Source organism: Zingiber officinale, chromosome 1B (assembly GCF_018446385.1).
Source record: "Zingiber officinale cultivar Zhangliang chromosome 1B, Zo_v1.1, whole genome shotgun sequence".
Taxonomy (NCBI): domain Eukaryota; kingdom Viridiplantae; phylum Streptophyta; class Magnoliopsida; order Zingiberales; family Zingiberaceae; genus Zingiber; species Zingiber officinale.
Window position 1 is genome coordinate 50,211,954 of NC_055986.1, and position 26,833 is coordinate 50,238,786.

General features: G+C 43.7%; 1 long non-coding RNA gene and 1 pseudogene across 1 annotated transcript; both read left to right on the top strand.

The window, feature by feature from the left end:
- The first annotated feature begins 7,613 nt into the window (after positions 1-7,613).
- LOC122056218 lies at positions 7,614-8,479 on the top strand. Its single transcript, XR_006133074.1, has 3 exons — positions 7,614-7,703; positions 8,182-8,290; positions 8,390-8,479. It is a non-coding gene; the product is annotated as an uncharacterized LOC122056218 (long non-coding RNA).
- Positions 8,480-21,112: 12,633 nt separating this feature from the next.
- On the top strand, positions 21,113-21,545 carry LOC122038304 (annotated as a pseudogene).
- The last annotated feature ends 5,288 nt before the right edge of the window (positions 21,546-26,833 follow it).

Sequence of the window (26,833 nt, forward strand, 5' to 3'; positions counted from 1 at the left end):
CTATAGATCTAGGACTTGAGCATCTCACAAACACTAAGTTTACCTTGATTGTGTATTCACAAATATAGAATGGCGTGAGATGCATAGGCCCTTTTCCTGGACTTAAGATGTTTATATTTGTGCATCAACACAAGTCTAGGTGAGAAATACCAAATTATAGTGATCAAGTTAAATAATCCATCTTAGTTATATACAAACTGGACTCATATATATAACTTGACTAACCAAGTGAACATTATTATCTTTTGATAATTAGTTAGTAACTACTGGTTAGACAATTAAGGATAATTTTTCTCGATGAATATTTTCAAATACATACCAGGTCCAGGGGGAGGAAAAATTAAATACCTAAAAAACCTTCTCAAACTCTATTCTTAAAATATTTCCAAGACTATTTTTGTTTAAACATTTTGAAAATCATTTTCTAACACTCTTACAAATATCCATTGTGGAAAATTTTTGTACTTTGAAAATCATTCTTAACCATACTTTGAAATTTATTTTGTTTCCAAATTACTTTGTAAAGATTTTAATAAGCTATTGCAAAATCACTTTCAAAATTACTTTAAACGTTAAAGTTATTTTAAAGTTATTTGACAAGTTATTTTTTCTTACAAAAAATTCTACTACTTTTTCAAAATATATGTTTTACAAATTACCTACAAGTATTTTGAAAACTATTTTAAACCATAGTTTGAAAAGATGTTTTAAGCACACACTTTAAAAATGTTTTAGCAAGTTTTGTACAACTCTTGCAAAAGTGTTTTAAACCACCTTTTACTTTCACAAACCTTTTAAAAATTTTGTTCAAAATCATCTTTTCATATTTATAAAAAATTATTTTACTTAGCATTTTTTTTTGTTTACGAAAAACCTTTGACTTCTTCCCCCGATAATCTTGAAAGTTTTTTAGGAAAACCCCTTGACTATTTCCATAATTACTTTACTTAGTACACTTTTTCATCTGTTGATTCATTTTTCTTCTCATTTTTTAATGAATATCAAAGGGGGAGGGGGAGGGGGAGGGGGAGGGTTAGGGTTGAAGTTAGAAAACAAATGAGAATCAGAATAACTTAACTCTAAAAATTAAAAAGAACAAAACTAACTATCTCATTTTTTGCTTCTCTTAGAATCATTTTGCGTGTATTTATCATATATTTTTCCTAACTTAAACTATGTTGTCATTGCATCAAAAAGGGGAAGATTATTGGTGCAGTTTGCACTAATGGTTTAACTCAGATTTTGATGAATGACAAGTGAGTTAAGTTAGGTGTTTTACGATCTAACTACTTTACCAAATGTGTAGGATTTGACGAGTCTGAAGGATCGGACACCATGCTGAAATTCAGCTAGGTCTGTGAGACCGGATAGCTGGTGCGAAGACTAGATATGTGAACGAACCAACCGGTTATCTGGTAGGAAGTCCGGTTGAGTCTGCGGGTCCAAACAATCGGAAAAAATCCAGTTAGGTCCGTGGGACCAGACAACTGGCATGAACACCTGGAGAGTCAAGAGGCTAGTCAACCAACAATAAATTGGTAAGTAAAGGTAGGTCACTGGAGAAGAGTGACTAGGTGAGGATATGTTCCCTTAAGAGGAACTAGTAAACATCGGTCTGACCTAAAGTTTTAGCGAAACTCAAAGTCAGGACCGGACAGTCTGAAGGTTGTCAAAACTTATCTTTACATATTTTATTATTTTTTATTCTAACTCTGTTTTGCAGGAAGACTAATATTTGTACAGGTTAGAATTTTATCGAAATTGGTCGATCGAACGTTTGGATCAATCGACCGAACCTTGGAGATCAGCATGTGGCTAAGGCTCGACCAAGGGAACAATCAACCGAACCTCAGGATCGGTCGACTGAACAGTGGATATGCGGTGACAAAGATCAATCCAGATTGATCATATCAGACTAGATAAGCTAGCGAAGATAGCGAGATCGGTCGACTGAATAGAGGGATCGATTGATCGAACGAAGACTCATCCGAAGCTGAATCTGGATGGCAAGATGGACCGAATCAGGTAGGAACTGTCTACCAAATAGCTGGATTGGTTGATCGATCAGCATTGAGTCAAACCCTAATCCTAAGATTAGTGGATCTGGATCAAGTCTAGCTCGACTATATAAAGGGCCTCAACCATCACTTCAAAGACATAAAAAAAAAAGAACTTGAGACTGAGTTTCTATGATTCTTCTGTTGCATCAACTATGATCTGTTGTAGCCGCACTACTACCCTGCAATATCTGACCGCTGTCGGCAGATCAACACCAACACACTAGCCTGCTCAGATTCTTATCTTCTAAGGTGTTAGTAATAATTTTTATTTACTGTTTACCTATCATACTTGCAAAAAGGAAGTGTAGGTTGTTACACTGTCCTACTTTCATCTTGTATTCGATAACTTCTTCTGGGGATACTAAAAGAGATGTTTAGTGGATTACCCATTGAAAGATCCATGGGACCTAGGTCTTGGAGTAGGAGTCGTCTCATGCTCTGAACCAAGTAAATTGACTGTGTTTGCGTACTTTGATCATAGTTTTAAAAAAGAAAAGATAAGGGTTTGACCAGTGGGGCCCATCCGAGTTATATGTGAGATCGGTCGTCTCACGGTCTGAACCAAGTAGGACTCATCCGAAGCTGAACCAAGTAAACTCGATCCAACAAGAGGTATCATAACATCTCACACCGTCCCACCGAGGAGATGAAAGCATCCATGGTGTCTTGTCCATTTGACCAGTGGGGCATGGACATCGTTGGACCATTTCCCATGACAATTGGTCAGCGAAGATTTCTACTCATCGTAGTAGATTATTTTTTAAAGTGGGTGGAGGTCAAGCAGCTAGCCAAGATAATCGATCATATGGTTATCAAATGTATATGGTAAAATATCTTGTGTCGATTTGGCATCCCTTGCCTGCTTATCTCTGACAATGGAAGACAATTTGTAGGATGAAGGCTCAAGGAGTGCTGCAAAGGCTATGGCATTGTACAGGCTTTCACCTCAGTGGCCTACCCCTAGAGTAATAGCCAGGTGAAAATCACCAATAGGGAAATCCTCATAGAGTTACGGGCTCGGCTCGACCACACCGGAGGTAATTGGGCTGATGGACTCCCTAGCGTATTGTGGGCCCAACACACCACACCCAGAGAGATGACCGACATAACCCTGTTCCATCTGGTGTACGGGGGTGAATCTGTGGTTTCAGTGGAAGTTAGAGTAGAGTTTAATAGTGTGCAACTCTATGACAATGGAAACGTAGAACGAAGACTCATGGAACTCGACTTGGTAGTTAAAGTATGGGATAAGATCGTCATTCGGCTCATGGTGTACAAGCAGCGCATAAAGCAGAGCTACAACCGGAGGGTAATCCATAGGTCATTCCAAGTCGACGACTTGGTATGGAAAAAAGTAAAGTCAGTCGACGATGTCACCAAATTAGAAGCCCCGTGGGGAGGACCCTACAAAGTTATCCAGAAGCTCTACTCGGGAGCTTACTATCTGTAAGATGAAGATGGAAGAAAGCTCATGCGACCCTGGAGTGAAAACCACCTCCAACCCTATAGGGTCGGATGAGAGGTGTGTGGTGAAATTTAGATACACTTGTATAAACATATATCCTGTAATTGCAGGGGAATGATAAATGAAAATCACAAGTGTCTCAGACTCTTGTGTCATTCGGCCAAGTTAAAAGTCGAGTAACGACTATAAACCCTTGTCTAAGCCATCAATAGTAGAGCAGCGACTATAAACCCTTGGGAAGAAAAAATCAATAGCCAAGTGATGGCTACAAACCCTTGAGTCTACGTCATCAAAAGTTGAGCGGCAACTATAAACCCTTGTCTATGCCATCAACAGTCGAACGGTGGCTATAAACCCTTGTCTACACCATCAACAGTTGAGCGACGGCTATAAACCCTTGTCTACACCATCAACAGCCGAGTGACAGCTATAAACCCTTGAGTCTATGTCATTAAAAGTTGAGTGGTGACTATAAATCCTTGTCTACACCATCAACAGTCGAGTAATCAATAATAAACCCCTTGTGAAGGAGAAATCAATAGCCGAGCGGTAGCTATTAACCCTTGAGTCTGTGCCATCAATAATCGAGTGACGACCATAAACCCTTGTGAAGGAAAAATCAACAGTCGAGCGGTGACTATAAACCCTTAAGTCAAAGAATATCAATAGTCAAGCGGTGACTATAAACCATTGAGTCAAAGAATATCAATAGTCAAGAGGTGACTATAACCTTTGTGTATGAATTCGACAGTCGAGCGGTGACTATAAACCCTTGTCTACAAATATAATAGTTGAGCAACAACTATAAATCCTTGTGTATAAATTTAACAATCGAGCGGTATCCATAAAACCTATTGAACATCATAAAAACACAAAGTGTTGGATACTAATGATCTGACCGGGGGTAACATATAAGGGTGAAAGAGCTCCGCATGAAAGTGTATAAAGGGGAAGATGCTCAATCCAAATGAATCGATTGCCAATGCTTGTCTCCTATAGCGATGCACCACTCGACTGCTACTTGGGAGTTTTAAAATATAGCACAAGTTAACAACGTTAAATAGAGTGTGATAAATCAACAGAGCAAAGATGGAATGAATCGTACTCAAAAAACCTCAGGAAGGAAATTCTATACATAGCCGAGTGGGAGGAAAATGACTCGGACACACTTAAGCAATTAAGGCAAGACACAATACTAACTGAATGAGAAAACATTTATTCATACTATGAAATTTTTACAAGAACTCAAAAGGAGGGCCAAAGGATAACAAGGAAGTAGGAAAAAAGCTACTCCAGATTGCCAACATCTCTTCAAGGAGCGAATGTTGGGATATGCCGATACAGGTGTGTGCTATAACATGTTTCATAAGCATGCGCAGTGAAAAATAAAATAATAATAATTCTTTATTATTATATCACACACACAACACATGCATATAAGGATACAACATGCCAACTATGATCACATAATTAAAATTTTATGGGAAGTAAATTTACGCTATGTATACCTTACGGATGACCTATAATGAGAAGGACATCAACTGTAGCGACGTTGTCGAACCTCGCCTCTATTCATATCCACCCTGAGCTCCGCAAGATAATTCCTTAAGTATAATTCTTTCCTTTGGAAGTTACTAGCCATAAGCGAAGAAGAGGGACCAAGAGGAAGAAGAAGAGAAGCACACAAGGGAGAGTTTTTCTCCCTTGCGGTGGTCACTGCAACAAGAGGGAGAGAGAGGAGAGGGAGAGGAGGATTGGGTTTTCCAAAGGCCAATCAACTAAATAATGAAACTTGTGTCTAATTCTCTCCTAATTACATCTATATATAATCCTCTTTAATGAGTTGGATTAGAAAACTCAAATCTAACTCATTATCTTTTAATCAAAAATTAGCCCATTAACCCCTTGGTTTCGTTCACAACTAAACCAAGTTGGTTCATGACTAATTCATGATTAAACCAAATATTGTTCAACTCTACCATAATATATGTAGCCCTTCCATGCTTCCATCATGACAAATATTTTCATATTTGTCTTATGTATGGCCTAACCAAACATTTATCTCTTGATTTAAGAATCCTATTCTTTAACTTATTTTACGCCTTTTAGAGACTCGTTAGTGTGTGTGTGACCCAATAGGTTCCTATTTTATTTTGGTCACCCATAATTAACTACTTAATTATAGAACGAACATGAGTGGCACCTAGTAGTACATCTGTTAGAGTGTATACTAAAAGTCTAGCTTTTGTAAATATTTATTTGTTGAAATAAAAGAATCACCACTACAAGAAAAACCCTCATAGACATCGGTGGAACAACAGCGGTTTTAAGCAAAAATTGATGTCTTTGAATATTTTACACCAGTTTTTCCAAAAACCGATGTCTATGAGCGCAGATTTTCGCTCATAGACATCGGTTTTTTAGCCGATGTCTATGAGCGCCTTTTTTTCGTTAATAGACACCGATTTTAACAGCGGTTTTTAAAACTCGGTGTCTATGATAAATAAAATATTTTAATTTTTCCACCAATACTTAACCAAAATTTACAACACTTCCCTCTTCCCTCCAAACCTAAACCTTCCTCTTCCTAGATCGCGCCGTCCTTCCCCTTCCTAGATCGACGCCCCTTCCTCTCCTGATCAGGATCAACACACGACTCCCTTGTGAGGTCTGCGGAATGCCCCGCTTTCCAAAACGACCACATCCATATCCTCTTTACCCTTCTCTTCTCCTCTCCCTTCCGTCTTTGCCCTCTCGTGAGTTGCTCCATCTCTTAGGGTTTCTTCTCCTCATGCTTTCTGGTTTCTCCGTTGATTCCTCGGCGGCCTTTTCCCCAGAAATCGTCTTGATTCCATTGTTGTTTTCGCTGCTGGTGCTCGGATTTGGCTCCTCGGGGCTGCTCCTTCGTCGTCTGCACTCATGGCGGCTCTCGTCAAACGTGGAGGTGATCCCTCGTTGATCCTTGTATGCTTAGCTTGTTTCTTAGTGTTTTCTTGGAGGAAATCGGTCGGCTCTGGGCTAGATCTGTTGGGATTTTTGAGTTCCTTGTTGGAATTTCTTCGCGCTGGTTGTTTTGATGGCTAGACTTTCTTTTGAGGGGTTTAAAGCTTGTTAAATTAAGGTGATGGTGTAGATCTATTAATATTTTTTAGTATTTACTTTTATTCTTGGTTTTGACTTCGCTTCTCAGGTCAGAGGTACAAATCTTTGATTGGTTTTGCTTCTGCTTCATTTTTTTTGGAGGGACAATTAGGGTTTTTTGTCCAGGAGTAGATTTTTTGCTATGCTTTTAAGGATATTGAACATAAGTTCATGTGTTTCGACTATAACTTCATAAGAAAAAGTGAAATAAGAAATTACACCATAGCGTCTTGTCTGTTTGTAGTGTGCTATGCTAATTACATAAATACTCTCACCTCCCTGGACTGAAAATCACCCTCTTGTCTTCATTGTCTCTGCAGACGTATGTGATAGAACATCCAGTGAATGCTTGTGCAATATCTCCACTTCTTGATCATGTAAGCAACTATTTGCTACAAAATATTTTCTGCTTACCTTCTCATTTGATTGATTCTGCTTTGTCAATTTCCAGTAGATGAAAGCAACCAAGCATGCAAGAAATGTGGAATTAAAAGTATCTACTTTACATAAACAAAGATATTTTCCTTTTTTTGGTAGATTTGCCTTTTTTTTAAAGCTCCTCCGTTTTATTTAGGTGGTTATTGAATTTTAGCAATTCATGTTTACAAAGATTTCACGATTAAGATTACTTAAATGATTATTTGTATTATATGCAGTACTGGATAAACTTGAATTGGTTTGGACCTTTTGATGTGATTAACAATTCAATTTTAATTATTGTTCCTATTTTAATTATTTTACATGTTCTTAACGTAAATTTTGTTTCTCTGGTATCCCAAAGCACTTAATGAATATGGCAACTTACATGGCTAAATTTATTACTTGTCTGAAGTTACAATGGTATACTGGTTTGTACAATTACCTCATCATTTTATATTCTTCCTGCACAGATTTTTAGAGGAGCAAAAAAGGTGAATGTAAGTCATGTGATTCACGATTTGTCTTTTGGACCAAAGTATCCAAGGATCCATAATCCTCTTGATGGAACTGCCAGGATACTAGATGATACAAGTGGAACGTTCAAGTATTATATAAAGGTTGTTTCTGCCCTTTCATCTAATTGCAGGATTGTACTACGATGTTTTTTTTTCTTGACATCTGAGGCTTTTCTTATATCTCATTAAACAAAAATTTTATCTTTTGGTTTTTCAACCTACCGTTTTTGGTTTCATTTATTGGATTAACCTGCATTAGCAAAAGTAGCACTCATTTACTTGTATTTTTCTGTGATTTCAACTAAGAAATTTACTCTCCCTGTAGTGAGATAAATATATACTGTTAAACCTCACGTCCTGGCGTTTACATTACTACTTAGTCTGTTATGATTTTGTCAAACTCTAGCCACATCTTATTTTCTACACAGTTTGTGTAGTGATCTATAACCTTTTTTATTTTGCTCTTTTAATTAATATAATCTGCAGAACACTAGTTTTCGATTGTCTTTAGATTCAATCTTGTAGTACTACCTTTTCCTTCTACAAGACAAGAAAGAGGTTAATTGGTAATTCAATGCAGATTGTTCCAACGGAATACAGATACCTCTCTAAAGAAGTGTTGCCTACAAACCAGTTTTCTGTCACAGAATACTTTGTGCCAATGCGTGACTTTGATAGGTCATGGCCAGGTCAATGTCTCAAGCGTCATACTGATTTAACATACAAAATGATTTGTTTTTTTTTTTGGGTAGAATTTTAACCCCATTTTTCCCTTTTCCTTTGAACAGCTGTTTTCTTCTTGTATGATCTGTCACCTATTACGGTGACAATAAGAGAAGAACGACGTAGTTTTCTTCATTTCCTAACTCGGCTATGTGTCGTGCTTGGTGGCACATTTGCTTTAACAGGTACATGCTGATCTTTCTGACACTTTTCAATTTTTTAAAATTTGCAAGATTATTCTTGTACACGTCCAGATATTTTTTGCCATATCTTTTGTTTAATTGATGTCGGTATATCGTCAGTCATTCATGTTAGTTACTTGAGGCCATTATAGTAATATGCGGGCTTCCTTGGAATTGGTTATGACATTGTTCTATTGTTCATGTGTTACTTCTTCCATTGATATTCTGATTTTCTTTTGATGCCTTGGAGTTGGATAAATATTATTCCTTTTGCTTTGATTTTGTTTAATTTTTACCAAGATTGTAGTTATATCTAAGAGGTCAAGGAATATGCAGGCCAAGGTTCTAGGTGCTCTCTAGCCCACATTTTGCACCTCCTTTGAGCTGGAGCATTGTTTTTTTTTTTTGGAAGAATTCATGTTCCTTTTCAATCTCATGTTTAATGAACCTTTCAATAAATTAGTGTTAATGTATTCGGATCACAGAATGTGAATTCACATCTATTGATTATGTGGAAGTTTAATTATAATCATGCCTCCTCCATGTTGCTTAGATTTACGAGGTTTAAGAATGAAGGAAGAATCTTTCATTTTATTCTTTTGAAAATTTATTATGTTAATATAAGTAGAATCTTTTTGAAGATAGTGTGAATAAATTATTTTATATATTCCAAGAAAAATCATAATAATCTACTATACACCATGCATCACTATATTTAGCTTCTTTCAAATCAGTTGCCGTATAACAGATTATTTCAAATTTGTAGATCAAAAAAGCTGAGCAAATAAGTAAAATTATGGTAAATGGTTTATTTTTGTAAAGCATTTGATCCCATGTATCTAAATTATTGGCTTATTCTTGTTTTCAGTGTTTTGGTTCCTGGTCATTTATGTTTTGATAAATTATGCAATTATATGGAATGATAGCAGAAAAAGTAGTGAGGAACTGATTTAAACAATACCTTAACCGTTGACTATTGGATTGAGGAATTGTTCTTTCTTTTAGCACACAGAACTCTGGTATTGTATTTTTAGGCAGCAGAGTTTTTTGAAAATCTCATTTATCATTGTTCTATTGAAATTTGTTTTTGGAAATTGAATGTAACTAAGCACAGCACAGCATGCTAGCCATATTGAGAAAGATACTAGAATGGCAAAGTGGAGGTGACTGGATGTAGTTTGAAGTGGTTGCATACTGAAATTATATATCTTTCCATTGAATGCCCTCAGTACTCATTGAGTTCCTTTTACTAAAAGATCTGTTGTTTCTTTTCTTTTTTGCTTTAATGAGCTCTACTTATGTTCTCCAACTAGTTGCGTGTTTCATCTTATCGCATATCCATGCTAATGATTATTTGCTAGCATGTTTAATCCTAACCACGAGATCAATAATTATTTTCATATGTTCCTTTGTTTAACATTGAGATACTAATTTTGGGTGTTGGTGCACCAAATGTAGTTTCTTATAATCGATGAAGCCGACCGAATATTGGAGGCTAACTTTGAGGAAGACATGGAGCAAATATTTAAGCAGCTGCCAAAGGTATGCTATTTAGTTCCCTTCGGTTTATAGTTATTACAGGAGTGTTGCAAAGTCGGCATCATGTTTTATAATTATCACATTCACTCCCTGATCCGGCGGTAAAAATCCGGAACCCCATAAAAAGGAGTCAACGCTGAGGGGAGGTCAAAGGGTCCAGTGGCTCGCCGGAAAAGGACGAGCCGACCGGACTCGGAAGAAAGGAAAATCTGATAGTAAAAGGCACCCTGGTAGGGACCAGGGTTCCGACGCTCAAATGAAGCAGTGCATAATGACCGAGCAGAAGGATGTGCCGCCCGGCCGTCGCAAAGAATTAAGGCCGTCCGGACGACGTTCTTCGCCCGCCCGGCAGGTCGGGCGTCCCGGTCATACGGTGGGTAAAAGACGGGGACATCTTCTGACAGCCGTCAAGTCGTATGGCTATGCCATACTTCTAGTCTGACAACGGGGGGTCCTGCTGTCCCATCGAAGAACACGCTCGGACTGTAGCAGTATGGTGTCAGGTAAGCTCTCTGACAAGTGCATACCGGGGTATGGGTTGCTGACACATATGCACCTCGGTGGGCGTGCATTAGTTCCTTCTCCGTCCTATATAAAGAGGCTATTGCTTCGCCAAAGGTACGCATGATACAAGCTTGGCAGCCACTTTTTCCACCACTTACCTGACTTGAGCGTCGGAGGGTCGTCGCCGGGAACCCCTTCCCGGCTAGACTTTTGTGCAGGATCGCCGGAGCTTCGTTCGACCAGCCGGAGATTCACTTCATCGACTAGGAGCGTGCCACGTGCCCAGCGTCCTTTGGTTCAACGATTCGGACAGGATCAAATTGGCGCCGTCTGTGGGAACGCACCTGCATCTGAACAAGAACGATGGACGAGGCTGGACGATAACACACGGTGGCGCTTTCGACGGAAGAACTCGAAGCTCTAGTCGAGATAAGGGCCGCCAAACTTGTAGAACAAAAACAGAAAGCAGCGGCCGAACGGCCGGAGCAACAAGCAACATCTGCGTCGGGCGGCCGAGCGGAAGCACCTCCAGCCACCGTTGCATTCCACCGGGCCTTATTTCGCACCCCTGAAGCCGCACCAGCTCGAAATGCCAAGGCGGGATGACAGAAAAGGGAAAGCTCCCCGGGCGGACTCATCTCCCGAGCGGATCAATCGCCAATTCTCGGAGGCTATTCTACGAGACCCTCTACCCAAGCACTATGTGCCCCCGACGATCGGCGAGTACAACGGACCCGGATGATCATCTGGGTAAGTTTGATAACACAGCTACACTCCATCAATATACAGATGGAGTAAAGTGTCACTTCTTCCTTACAACTCTCTCGGGATCGGCTCAACGGTGGTTTCGGAGGCTGCCGGACGGATCCATCGCTAGCTTTAAGGACTTCCGAACGGCCTTCCTCCACCACTTTGCTAGCAGTCGGCGTTATCAGAAGACAAGTGTCAGCTTATTTGCCATCAAGCAAGAGTCGAGAGAATCGCTTCGAGCTTACATCCAGCGATTCAACCAAGTGGCGATGGATATCCCAACGGCCACATCAGAGACGATGATGAATGCCTTCACTCAGGGCCTTGTGGATGGGGACTTCTTCCGGTTGCTGATCCGAAAGCCGCCCCGAGATTATGATCATATGTTACATCAGGCCAACGAATACATAAACGTGGAAGAAGCGCAAGCCGCCCGGAAAAAGGAAACTCCTACCGAGCGGGCACTTATTCATGCCGAGCGGAAACAGCACGCCGCTCAGCAGCCACCCAAAGGACCGAGGGCCGAAGCAATTCGATCCCTCCACGCCAGATCGCACGTACAAGAAGTGGCTGCCGCTCGGCCCAAACCAAAGAAGAGGTGGACCCCTATGTTCTGCTCCTTCCACCAGACGGATACGCACAACACGAGGGATTATCGAAGTCTTCCCTTCGTGGCTAATCCTGTTCCCAGGAAAGCCGAACGACGGTCTCCTCCCATCGACAGGAGACAAAGGACCCATGAAGCTGACCGAACCCGCACCGAGAGGCAACATCACCAGACGCCCGATCGGCACCGATCCCCAAGACAGGAGAATCGCCGGGCGTCTAGAGAAAGGTCCCGACCGTCCACTCGGGAGGAGGAAAATAGAATCGACCGGAGGAGACTCCAACCGAGCCAGAAAGGCGGGCGTCCGGCAGCTCCAGATCCACGCAGTCGGTTGCAGCCAGGAGCGGGTGAGTGGACCGGAAATCACTTTTGGACCCGGGGACTTAGAAGGAGTTGACGTGCCCCACGACGACGCTCTGCTCATTAAAGCAGTAATAGCAAATTACACTATTCACTGCATATTCGTTGACACAGGGAGCTCGGTCAACATCATATTCAAGAAGCCGTTCGATCAGCTGCAAATTGATCAAGCCGAGCTGCTGCCCATGACAACCCTGCTCTATGGGTTTACGGGCAACGAGGTCCAGCCGGTTGGACAGATCCGGCTGGCTACTTCGCTGGGAGAGGAGCCGCTCAGGAGGACCAGGACCATAAATTTCGTGGTGGTCGACTCCCCCTCATCCTACAACGTCATTTTGGGACGACCGGCGCTCAGTGAATTCCGAGCGGTCGTCTCAACCTTCCATCAGAAGATCAAGTTCCCCGTGGAGGACAAAGTGGGAGAAGTACGAGGAGACCAGCTAGTAGCTCGGCGATGTTACATCGAAATGGTCAGAGCAGAAGCTAATTCCGCTCGGAAGGCGCCCCGAATCGAGGTGCATGCCATAACTGAGAAACCTCCTGCTTTAATTTATGATGAAAAGGAGGAGGTTCAGATCCATCCGACCCGATCGGAGGCCACGACTTTTATCACCTCTGATCTGGAGGAGGAGCAGAAGGAGGAACTGATCCAATGCCTCCAACGAAATCATGATGTCTTCGTCTGGTCGACACATGAGTTGCCCGGAATTTCGCCGAACCTAGCGCAGCATGAGTTGCATGTCCGGCCGGATGCTCGGCCAGTGAAGCAGAGAAAAAGGAGGCCGGCCACATACGCGAGGTGCAGTTCCCAAGCTGGCTGGCCAACGTAGTATTGGTCTCCAAGCCGGGCGGCAAGTGGAGAGTCTGCATCGACTTTCGGGACTTAAACAAAGCATGCCCCAAAGATTTTTATCCCCTGCCCAGGATAGATCAGTTGGTGGACTCTACGGCCGGCTGCGAATTAATTTGCATGCTTGACGCCTATCAAGGATATCATCAAGTGCCGCTCGCCCGGGAAGATCAAGAAAAAGTAAGCTTCGTAACGGCCGACGGCACATATTGCTATAATGTGATGCCGTCACCTATCAACGCTTGATGAACAAAGTATTCAAGGAGCAGATTGGGCGTAATCTGGAAGTCTATGTGGACGACATTCTTATCAAATCCGTCCGAGCGGCCGATCTTTTCAAGGACATGGAAGAAACCTTCCGAACGCTGCGCAAATATGGAGTCAAGCTAAATCCCCAGAAGTGCCTGTTCGGAGCAAAAGGAGGGCATTTCTTGGGGTACATAGTGACCGAACGGGGAATCGAAGCAAATCCTAGCAAGGTGAAAGCTCTGCAAGACATGCCGCCCCCAAGAAATACAAGAGAAGTGCAGAGGTTGACCGGTCGGATAACTGCTTTGTCCAGATTCATCTCCAAAATCGCCGACCGGAGCCTTCCATTCTTCTAGATCCTGCGCAAGGCTACTAAGTTCCAGTGGGACGAAGAATGTGATCGAGCGTTCGGAGAATTGAAGACATATCTTAATTCTCTGCCAGTGCTAGCCAAGCCGATCGGGGGTGAGTCTCTTTATATTTATTTGTCGTCAACTGAGCATGCTGTAGGCTCAGCACTTGTGAGGGCAAGCAGTGAAGAGCAGCCGGTGTATTTTCTAAGCCACATTTTAAAAGATGCTGAATCTCGTTACACCGGGCTCGAGAAGTTGGCCTTTGCTTTGGTTCTAGCCGCTCGGCGCCTTCGACCGTATTTCTTGGCTCACACGATCATTGTCCGGACGAACAGTCCACTCGGAAGAGTACTGTTGAATCCAGAAGCGCCGGACGGCTTATCAAGTGGACGACAGAGTTAAGTGAATTTGACATCCAATATCAGCCCCGCTCGGTGATCAAAGCCCAATCCTTGGCTGATTTTGTGACCGAAGTGTAAAGGCCAGAGCCGAAAGCTATGTGGAGAATATATGTGGATGGATCCTCCACTCGGCTCGGAAGTGGGATCGGAGTATTACTACTCTCACCTCAGGGAGAAAAGATGCACCTATCCGTCCGGCTAGATTACAAAGCTACTAACAATGAAGCAGAGTATGAGGCCCTTATAGCCGGATTGCAGGCAGCACGGCATGTGGGAGCCGGTCGGGTGACACTTTATTCGGATTCACAGTTGGCCGCTCAGCAACTTTCCGGCACCTTTGAAATCAACTGCGTTCGGCTTAAACTCTACGCTGAGGCCTTTGAAAAACTCAAAGCTACTTTCCGAGAGATGCTTATTCAGATTCCCGAGCGGAGAACCAGGCGGCCGATGAGTTAGCCAAACTCGCAAGCTCAATAACGCCGGTCGCCATTCAGCAACCAATTGAAAAAATACTGCTGGTGGCGCATGTCGACCGGATGCAAGGCCTCACGTTTCCAAGTGACTGGAGGACGCCTATTATAGAATTCCTCCGTTCGGGCACCACACCATCCGATGAATATGCAGCCCGGCTCCTCAGAAGAAGAGCCGGTCGGTTTACACTCATCGGAGATCAGCTTTACAAGAAAGCTTTCTCGCGCCCTTTGCTGAAATGTGTATGCTCGGAGGACTCAGCTTACATCCTCCAGGAAGTACATCAAGGATCATGCGGGGGTCATCCGGGCGGGCGCTCGTTGGCCAAGAAGATCCTCTTGGCCGGATACTTTTGGCCAACTTTACAAACAGATGCCGCTCGGACAGTAGCTACCTGCCTTTCGTGCCAGAAGTATCACAACTTCTCTCATCGACCGGCAGAGGAGATGAAGGCATCAATCGTCTCATGTCCGTTCGATCAATGGGGAATGGATATTGTGGGTCCATTTCCGATGGCGACCGGACAGAGGAAATTCTTACTAGTGGCGGTAGACTATTTCTCCAAGTGGGTGGAGGCCGAGCCGCTAGCAGAGATCACTGAACAAATGGTCAAAAAATTCATCTGGCAACACATCATTTGTCGGTTCGGCATCCCTCGCCGACTAGTGTCCGACAACGGACGGCAGTTCACAGGGAAGATGTTAGAGGATTGGTGCAAAAGCTACAGCATTGAGCAACATTTCACGTCCGTGGCCTATCCTCAGAGCAACGGTCAAGCTGAAGTCGCCAACCGGGAAATTCTTCGTATTCTGCGCGCTCAGCTCGACCATTTGGGAGGGAGTTGGCCGGATGAAGTGCCGAGCGTCTTGTGGGCCATCCGAACGACGCCAAAAGAAGGGACAGGAGTCACACCGTTCCATTTGGTATACGGAGGTGAGGCCGTCATTCCGGTTGAAGTCGGCGTCGAGTCCGCCCGGATCCAGAGCTACAATGATGACAACGCCGAAAGGAGGAACATGGAGCTGGATTTGGTAGAAGAGGAGAGGGCAAAGGCGTCCGTTCGGCTGATGGCATACCGTCAGCGGATGAAGCAAAACTACAACCGGCGCGTCATTCCCAGATCATTCCAGGTCGGCGATCTTGTCTGGAAGAAAGTCAAGCCGGTCGGCGACGTCGGCAAGCTTGAAGCTCCGTGGGCAGGTCCCTTCAAAATCATCGAAAAGCTCCGCTCGGGCGCGTATTATTTGGAAGACGAGGACGGTCGGCAGCTAGATAGACCGTGGAGCGCGAACCATCTCCAGCCTTACCGGGCGGGGTGAAAGGTGTATCACTGTAAATCACCCTGTGTACTTTTTTTCGACTGAATACTGGAAATGCGGAAATGAAGAATCAAGAGAACAGATATAAGGCATTGTCAACAAGAATCGAAGGCCCCGTCCCGTTCGGACGGAGGTAAATTATCCGAGCCAAAATGCTCGACGAAGCAGACCCTGAGCCGTTCGGCCAGGAGTACGTTCTCCACGCTGGGTGAAAGGGGCATATGGATTATCCGAGCCGTGCGCCCGAATAGCGAAGGCCCCTTGAACCGATCGGCCGGGAGGGGCATGCATTTAGATGCGCAAGCAAAATGACCCGTGCCGTTCAGCCGGGCATAAAACCTGTTCAAGCACGAGATAAGTTGTGAAGGCCAAGGTCGCTCGACCTGGTAAGGAGTTAGGCTGGAAGCCCGTCTAGCCCAGACGTTAAACAGCGCCGACCGGCTATAAATATCCGCGTCGAGCTCCGGCGTTAAATATCGAGACGAGCGGCGTCTATAAATAATCCGAGCGGGACAGTCGACGAGCCCGTCGTTAAAGATCGAGAGCCAGGTAGCCTATAACGGCCGTCGAGCTCCGACGTTAAATATCGAGACGCAGCGTCTATAAATAATCCGAGCGGACGAGTCGACGAGCCCCGTCGTTAAAGCCGCGCGACCGGCTATAAATATCCGCGTCGAGCTCCGGCGTTAAATATCGAGGAGGCGTCATAAATAATCCGGCGGACGGTCGGCGAGCCCGTCGTTAAAATCGAGACCCGACCGGCTATAATATCCGCCGTCGAGCTCCGGCGTTAAATATCGAGACGAGCCGGCGTCTATAAATATCCGAGCGGAGGTCGACGAGCCCGTCGTTAAAGATCGAGAGCCGACCGGCTATAAATATCCGCTCCGTCGAGCTCGACGTTAAATATCGAGACGAGCCGGCGTCTATAAATAATTGACGAGCCCGTCGTTAAAGATCGAGAGCCGGCCGGCTATAAATATCCGCGTCGTCGAGCTCCGACGTTAAATATCGAGCCGGCGTCTCTAAATGCCTGAGCGGAAGACCTTGTGAAAATCCAGCAAAAACCCCTGAGGTGAGGCGCGAAGCAAAAGATGGTTAATCGGAATTAAAAATGCGAGCAACTGAACGAGCGATGTCCGTGCGCCGAACGGCTACTCAGTTGCATTATGAAATACATTGAAGACAATTCGCTTGCCTGGTATAGCAAGGTACCGAGCGGGAGAGTTTTAAAGAACACTTAGTCGCGATGGGGGAAAAAATGCCTGGCCAACATAAAAGATGAGAGGAACAGAAAATTATCTATTATGCAAACCAAAAAAGGTCACTACAGCGATAAGTAGGGCCGAACGGCGGGAATACAAAGAAGTTTATAAAAGCTCTCCTCACACGTCAAAATCAAAAAGAGCGTCGGGGATGGTGTCCATCACACCCGCTAGATCCTCGGGGGGGATGGACAGATCGGCAGGCAGGTGACCTTTGGTCTTCAGATAGCCCACCGCCGCCTTGATTGCCTCCTCGAACGTGAAGGATATCTTGTCGGTAAACTTCTCTCTGAAGTCTTCCGAGCGGAGGAACGCCTTCCTCACTTCATCCGAGCGGGCTGACTCCCCCTCTTGATATTCTTTGAGCGCGGCATGGGTAGCGTCGCTAGCAGCTTGGAGATCCTTCAAGTCTCCATCGAATCTTTGGAGATCAGCCGAGCGGCTCTCCTTCTCGGTGGCCAGCAGAGCATCCAGGTCCTTGATGCGTTGCTCCAGCCCCCGGATCTCCACCTTCATGTGGTCCATATCGTTGATGGCTTGTTGCTTCCGAGTGGTCGCCGTCTTGATCTCCTTGTCTCGTTGTTTAATCATCGTTTCAAGCCGAACGACCTTGCTCGCCAAATCAGTAGCTCGTTTCCGTTCGGCTTCCAACGATTTTTTGGCTTTCTCTAGAGCGGCCGTTGACTGCCTGGTGTCCCCCGCTGCTTTTTGTTGCTTCAGTTCCTCCTCCAGTTCGGCCAACCGATCGCTGATGGCGATCTGCTCCACCCAGTTCTGCTAGCAAACGTAGACAGGTTAAAAAACTTCAAATAGAAGAGAGAAGAGGGGGGAGGAGGTATACCCCGGTGGCTGATTGAAGGTTGCTGTCGCCGAGCTGCCCGGGAGTCAACTTGGCTATCCGACTCCGAGCATCTATCCAAGCTTGTGCGAGAGGGCCCGTCAGGGTGATCATCTGCTCAGGAAACACCGGCTCCGAAGGGGGGCGCAAAACGGTTTTAAGTAAATTCTGGCCGCTAGGCCCGCTCTGAGACGGCCCACCAGCAGAAGAGGAGGGTAGCTCGCCTAAACGCCTGATACGTCGTCGAGTCCTTGAAGGGCTGGACGGCGGCACCTCCAAGCTGGCCCTCGGAGAATCCTGAGGGGTCGGGGTGCTCTCGAGGGAAACTGTTCCGGACAGCACCGGCGCATCTGCACCCCACTCAGGTTGTGGCTCCTCAAGTGTAGAGGCAGGTGCGGATTCCGGTCGCCTCCGTTTCCGAGTGCGTAGCGGCACATCCTCGGCCGAACGGCCCTCCACTTCAGCTTCGGTCGTAGGTTCTATATTGCCAGCGGCCTCATCATGAGGGGCAGGGGCGTCCGAGGCTTCAGGGACCGTTGGCATCCCCTCACCTTCTTTGCCGGCCGGATCAGCCGAAGCAAGGCCCCGTTCGGCTGCCTCCTTACTCGTCACCGCCTCAATCCGAGCGGCCTTCAATTTGACTTTCTCGGTAGCTCTGGCACGCCACATGACCTTAGCTGCATAAGCAGAAAATAAATCAGTTAGAACAAAATAAAGGGGAAGATGCGGGAGCTTACTCATGCTACAAGGCAGATCGGCTGGAGTAGAAGACAAGCCGAATATATGCATTACTCCCGGGAGGAGCATCTTGTCAATATGATAGCGCTGACCGACTAGCTGTTCGGCTGCATGGAGATAGTCCGCGTCGCCTCTAAACTTGCCGAGCTCCGGTTGCGCGGGCATAGCCGTCTGCCACTTGGTGCGGAAAGTGGGCCGCTCGGGAAAGCGTATATAGAAAAAATGCTCCTTCCAATGTTTGTTGGAGCTCAGCATATTATCGAAAAGGATGAAGCCTATCCTATATTGGAAAACAAAGGTTCCCCACTCGGCTTGCTTGGGATAGTAGAAGTAGTGGAAGATTTTTGGGGTTAAGGGAATGCCGTTCAGTTTGAACAAAACTACCACTCCGCTCAGCAACCTAATAGAGTTGGGAACTACCTGGCCGAGCGGAATGCGGAAATAGTTGCAAACTTCTAAGAAAAACTTGTGAGGTGGAAAACGTAGTCCGGCCAGGAATTAGTCCCGGAAGAAAACAACAGTGCCGGGCGGAGGGTCGTGAGGCCGATCGGAAGGTGTGGCTAACACTATTTGATGGTCGATCGGTAGGTCATATGCTCGAGTGAGGCGCAAGGCGTCTTCCTCGTCGAACCGAATTTCCATGTTCGAGTACCAAAGACCCGGAGTATCGCCAGTTGACTGTGAGGTACTGGTCATGATCGAAAGGCCAGAATGCGGGATAGAAGAGGAGGGTTCAAGCAAGGGAGGAAACCCGACTGAAAAGGATGATTAACAGAAAGAAGAATGTGTCTGGAGCGAGAAAAAGGGTCTTACAAGCGAGGGAGATGATCGGAAGAAGCCGTGTGATCGCCGGAAAGCCTGAGCACAAGGTCGCCGGCGAAAGGAGGAACGACAGGAGTCTGGAAACGAAGAAGATGAAATGCGGCGGAAACAGAGTCAAGGGCCTTATATCGCCTCCCGGGAGCGATCTCCACCGTCCGATCCAGGTCGTCGCTATCGAGGTTGTCATCTGATCGTCCATTTCAAACGGCGATTGTCCCATCGGAAGTGACGCAACCTCCATACTCTGACAAATACACGATCGCCACGTGTCAGCCGGTTACTAGCCACATTTAATGAGCTCCCCTTACCGTGCGCAGAGCACGTGACGGGTAGTGTGGGAGAACAACGGACGTCGATTCCAAGAAAATACAAGGCATGGACAAAGTATCGCCGAACGGACAGATATCGCCGCACGGATAAGCATCCTTATGCCTGGCTGAGCGGCCTAATGCAATGATCATTGTTCGGGCAGATCGGCAGTCCAGTCAGTCGGACTTTGCCTCCTTCGACTAGACTCGAGAGGAAGGCAAGTGATCCGGCGGTAAAAATCTGGAACCCCATAAAAAGGAGTCAACGCTGAGGGGAGGTCAAAGGGTCCAGTGGCTCGCCGGAAAAGGACGAGCCGACCAGACTCGGAAGAAAGGGAAATCTGATAGTAAAAGGCACCCTGGTAGGGACCAGGGTTCCGACGCTCAAATGAAGCAGTGCATAATGACCGAGCAGAAGGATGTGCCGCTCGGCCTTCGCAAAGAATTAAGGCCATCCGGACGACGTTCTTCGCCCGCCCGGCAGGTCGGGCGTCCCGGTCAGACGGTGGGTAAAAGACGGGGACATCTTCTGACAGCCGTCAAGTCGTATGGCTATGCCATACTTCTAGTCTGACAACGGGGGGTCCTGTTGTCCCATCGAAGAACACGCTCGGACTGTAGCAGTATGGTGTCAGGTAAGCTCTCTGACAAGTGCATACCGGGGTATGGGTTGCTGGCACATATGCACCTCGGTGGGCGTGCATTAGTTCCTTCTCCGTCCTATATAAAGAGGCTATTGCTTCGCCAAAGGTACGCATGATACAAGCTTGGCAGCCACTTTTTCCACCACTTACCTGACTTGAGCGTCGGAGGGTCGTCGCCGGGAACCCCTTCCCGGCTAAACTTTTGTGCAGGATCGCCGGAGCTTCGTTCGACCAGCCGGAGATTCACTTCATCGACTAGGAGCGTGCCACGTGCCCAGCGTCCTTTGGTTCAACGATTCGGACAGGATCACTCCCTAATACACAGACAAGGCAAACTGCTCTATTTACAGCTACCCAAACTAAGCAGGTTTCTATTTCTTTCTAACTACTATTCATAATCATTTGGGTTTTCATTTTCTTTAACTTATAAAAAAAAATTGTAGGTTGAGGATTTTGCGAACTTGTCATTTAAGGAAAAGCCTGTATATGTAGGTGTTGATGATGGAAGGTCGAAGGTAATCTCCAAATTTATTTTATCATTGTTTTTACTAGGTTGTTTCATCAATAGCAAGGTTGACACGAATTCATCTTTCTCAGGTGACCGTTGAAGGGTTACAGCAGGGCTATTGTGTCGTGCCTAGTAATAAAAGGTTTCTGGTCTTGTATGCTTTTCTTAAGAGGAACCATTCGAAGAAGATAGCGGTCTTCTTCTCCTCATGCAATTCGGTCAAGTACCATTCTGAGCTTCTCAGATACATTCATGTAGATTGTCTCGATATCCATGGAAAGCAGAAGCAGCAGAAACGAACTAGTACATTCTTTGAGTTCTGCAAAGCCGAAAAGGGTATATACTGCTCTGCACTAATGTTGCTGCTCGTGGACTTGATATTCCTGCTGTGGTAAGTTAAAATTTGTTTTTATATTCATGCATTGTCTAATCTTAATGCCACATCTTGTTGATTGGTCATAGGACTGGATTGGCCAATATGATCCTCCTGATGAACCAAAGGTGCGAGTTTAACCAAATGGCATGGTACCCTTTAAGATGCCTTATAACATATTATTTTGTTTTATTTTATTCAGGTAAGAGAACTGGAGAATCAATTAAATGGTGAGAGGATCGGACAACCAAGAAGGATGTTGCAAAGTTCCCAAAGCCTCCAGTGGCTCCTTTAAGATGGAAGCCTCCTTTACAAAGAATCACCAATCAGTTGTCACCCTCAGGAAGAATAGTTATCTGTAATTTGTGGATACTGACTTGATGTGCACAATATCTATTATCTTTTTATGTTGTAAGAAGAATATTTATGTGTTGGTTATATAGATATTGACTTGGTGTGTTTAGATACATCGGTGCATTTTTATTTGTGATTTTCTTAGTGAATTAATAATATTAACTTAATTTTATGATTTGCTTGGTGATAATATTAGTTTTTCACTATTTCGAAAATCGAATTTGTGTCGTTAAACAATACAGATATTACATCGGTTTTCCACCACTGTAAAACCGGTGTCATTAACTAATATTACATCAATCGTATACCACTACTAAAACTGGTGTTATTAACATATAATATTACATCAGTTTTACACCCGATGTCGTTAAGTGATACTACACTGGTTTTAACCCAATGTCTAAAATGGCAGATCTTTTACATCGCCTTCATAGACATCAGTCGAAAATGTAATAGACATCGGTGGAAAACCGATGTCTATGAGGGTTTTTGTTGTAGTGTACATTGGTCAATATCTGCATTTATTTGTTAAATGTAATTGTTCAATTAATATATATAGTAGATAACATGGAGTGTGGTGTCACACTCAGAAGATCATGTTGTCGGTTCTCTATAAATTATAAACAAGTTTCTCATGACTAAGATGGAAAGGAACAAACCATCAGAATAGTCGTAGTGTAATTAAGTATTAGTTTATCTTGACTAATAAATTACACTGATACACTTTAACTGTATTGAGTAGGATCATTTAGGTAAGTTTTTTTTGTACTGACTTAGTAAAAGAACTAGACCTTAGTTATTATGGAAGTGTGTGCTCTTAATCCTAATATAATAACAAGCACATATATTTAATATTTATTTCTTTGACTTATCAAAGGGTGAGGTTTAGCTCGATAAATCAATATGTCCGATAGGTTGGGAAATAATATTACTTATAGTGTGTGTTGTTGATTATAGAAGGAATCTGTGTCCTAATTATCTATGTTGAGAATGTCCCCAAGAGGAGCTCATAAGGATTATCATGTTAAACTCTGCAGGTGGACCTAGTCCGACATAACAATAAAGTTGAGTGGTACTACTCTTGGAGCTAGATATTAATTAAGTGAGTTGTCAGTAACCTACTTAATTAGTGGACATTCGTAATCTTAAACACAAGGAGACTAACACACTCATGATAAGAAGGAGCCCATAATGTAATTTGGGATTGGTGCGGTAGTGCGGTAATAACTCTCTAGTGGAATGAGTTATTATAGATGAACTTGAGCTGTGTGTTCGGGGCAAACACGGGATACTCAAGCTCATCGGAAGGCCAAAACCAATTTCTCCTCTAGGTCCCTGTCGTAGCCTCATTATAGCCTCAAGTCCATCCAAATGTAAGGCTCTTCTTGGTGTCCAAGAAGTGGGCCGGTCCAATGCTTGGTGACCAAGCAAGGGTCGGCCACATCCTCTTTATAGGGGCTGGCCCTATTGCTTGGTGACCAAGCATGTAGGGGTCGGCCAAGATTAATTCAAATAGGAGGGGAGTTTTGAATTTTTAAAATCTTCACTTTGTAGAAAACTATAAGTTTTAAAAGAGAGATTTTAATTTTTAAAACTTTCCTTATTTGAATTAGGCCACATGTTTTAATAGAGAGTTTTAAAAGTTTTAAAACTTTCATTTTTTAACCATCCTCATGGTTTAAGAAAAAGGGAGATAAGTTTTAAAATTAAAATTTTCTATCATTATGTTAAAAAAGGAAATTTTGTAAGAGAAGTTTTAAATTTTAAAACATGATTTTAATTTTTAGAACTTTCCTTTTTTAACTCCTACTTTAGGAAAGAGAGCTTGTAAAATTTTATAAGTGTTTTTCTTGTAAAATTTTATAAAAATAAAATTCCTTTTCCCCCCTGATGAGGTGGCCGACCACCTTGCTTGGTGCCCAAGCAAGTGGCCGGCCATATTAAATTATTTAAAATCATCACAAAATTAAATTTGGTGATTGATTCAATCAAGAGGAAAGAAAAGGAAAAATAAAAAGGAAAAAGGAAAAACTCTTGGATGATTTTATTTTTTGTAAAAAGTTTTTCCTTATTTGCCTTGGGCAAGTAATATAAAAGAAGGGGTGAGGGGGCTTCATGAGATATAGCTCTTATTCTTTTGCTTGGAGATCTCTTGGTGGCCGGCCCTCTCCCTTCTCTCTTTCCCTTTGCTCTCTTCTCCTTGGTGGTGGTGGTGGACGAATCTTTGAGGAAGAGGAAGGACTCTTTTGGGTGGTGTTCATCTTGGAGGATCGTTGATAATGGGTATTTTTGTGTATTATTTTGGCTCTTATACTTAGCGTTTTTACCTTCTCATATGCTTATTTTTGTGCTTATATTATATTTTGTGAGTAGGATTTATTTTGGACTTAAATGTAAATTTCCTACAATTATGGAATTTAATCGCATGTTTTTATTTTGGTTTTGTAGGAAATTCAAAGAGCCATGGATTAGGGTTGAGCCGGATCAAATCTGACTTGATTTGGAGGTTAAACGAAGGAGATCAAGCTGAATTAATATGAGTCGTCGATCCTGGTCCAGTGAGATCCTGCTCCTTCACTCAGATCTAATCATCCAGTCCTCCATCAAGATTTAAAGTAATCTGGGCCGTTCATAAAGATCAAGGCATCCAAGGGTTCATTCAAAGCTTCAATTCAATTTGGATAAGAGAGGAACCCAATTTCAAAACAACCCAACCCAATTCTCAAGCCACTCTTAAAGCCCGATTATAAAAGCCCAATTTCATCCTCTTAATGGATCCGGAACCGGATCTCACTCAAACTCTCAACTCAAAATCGAAAATCCAAACCCGTTAAGAAACTCCTCTTTCTCACCCGCACGGCACAGTGCCGAGAAGCTCTCCTCTTCTCTCGCGTTTTCTTCTCTGCAGGGCTAGGGCACGCAATCTTCCCCGCGTCTCCTTTCTTCTCCTCACCACCGGCCGGCGGCTACTCTTCTCTTCCTTTGCCGCCGGCCGGCCGGTCCTCCACATCCATTTCTCTTCTCCAATCTGCTCAACTCGGCGACGGCAGCAAGCTCCGACGGTTTCTTTGAGCGGACAGCGGCTTTGGGTCTAGGGTTTTCTTGACGGCGAGGCGTTCTTCTCCGGCAAACACCCTTCTCCTTGGAAGTTTCCAGAGGTGACGGCAGTGAGCATAGTGGCGACAGCAGCGAACTTCGGCGACGATTCCGGTCATCCACCTCACCGGAGGGGTTCTCCGATGAGATCCTTCACCTTCCGACTTCTCTGGCTTTCTGGGGTTCGGACGGGCAGAGGAAGAAGAAGGCGACAGAGCATAGGGAGGTCCGGCAGTCCAGATTTTCCAGCAACTTCCAGCGAGGGGGTTCCTCGGTAAAGATTGCATTCATCTATGTCGTCGTTGAAGCTAGCAGCAACCGGCAGATTGCTTCTGTCCACTGGTTTTTGGGGGTTCTGGAGCCGGGTCTCCATGTGACGGCGGAGATAGTCGTTGGTATCGGAAGAAGTTGTGTGGATTGTAGTTGGAATTTTTAGTTTATTTCATGTTTACTGTTGATGTTTGTTAATTCTTAGTGAATGGTTGTAGCAAACTTGATCTTCCATGTTTAGATTGCACACACTTTACCTAATTTGATCTGCGCATATAACATGTTTGATGAAATGCTTCAACCAGTAGTTAGGTTCAATTTTGATGCATTTTAGTTCAGTTAATTCTTGCTTTGTCTTATTCTTGCAATTTAGTTCAGTTCTAGTTTCGATTGAATGCAATTAGGATAGATTAGTTTAGGTTTTGTTACATGCTTTAGGTTTCATTACATTCTTAATTTCATTAATGCTTTATTTCATGTTATTTCCATTGATAGATATTCTTGTATTGTAGTGTGACAATGCGATGTAGGAAAATCTTCAATGGTTAGTTAGAGTAGACATAGCTTTATTACTTGCATTGTCTTTCAGTATTTAGATTAGATTTCATTTGATGCTTTGCTATTTTGATCCTTAGTTTAATTGTGTTGATAGTTAACCCATAGCGTAGAGTGACAATGCGTTGTGGATTAATTATTCACACCTAGTTAGATTTTATTCCAGCATTAGATTAGTTTTCTATACTTGTTCTGCTTTTCATTTCTTAGATTTAGAATTAAAATCCAAAACCCCATTTCCATATTGAAAACCCCAAAAATAGAAATAACATTCGATCCTAAGTTTACCATCCTATCGTTGCTTTCGTTGGCGGACGACCCGAGTCATTCCTATGCTACATTAGCGTAGGAGGGGTTTGGTACTTCATCATTTGATGCCCAATTCGCGACAAAATTGGGCCTTTATCAAATTGGCGCCGTTGCCGGGGAACAGTAGCGGTGTTTGGTAATCTTAGGATTGTTTCTCTATTTTCTCTCTTTTCTTGTTTCTATTTTTTGTGGTTGCAAAAATTCGAAAATATTGTTAGGGGCTTAATTGTTTCATCTCTTGTATGCATGTGTGCTATCTTGTCTATTTCCTATGTCTTTTGATGGTATTTGCATGAGTGTTTCAGGAAAGACCAGGAAATCTGTGTGTTATCAGCAACTTTAGAGATTCAGTATGATCAGACCTTCAGACTTGATGAGTAAAATGGAGAACACTAAAAAGATTTTCAGAGAGCTTTGGACACCAGATTTGTCAGTTGATTCATTTTGCATTAGATATTCTGATTTGGGACTAGACTTTGAGTTATGGCAAATAGTACATCTTTTACCGAAGTTTCATGGACTTTCTGATGAAGATCCCAATAGACATCTGCATGATTTGGAGATGATTTTTTCTTCATGGAACCCACATGGTATATCAGAAGAAGATGTTAGACTTAGAGCATTTCCATTTTTAGTAGCAGATTCAGCAAAAGATTGGCTGTACTGTCTCCCACCCAATTCAATTTCTAGTTGGACCGAGATGAAGAAACTATTTTTGGCGAGGTTCTTTCCTGCTTCTAGGATTGCAGCTATTCGAAGGAGTATTTGTGGAATTCAACAATGCACAGGAGAACCGTTTCAAGATTATTGGGATAGATTTAAAAGACTTGTTGCTAGTTGCCCT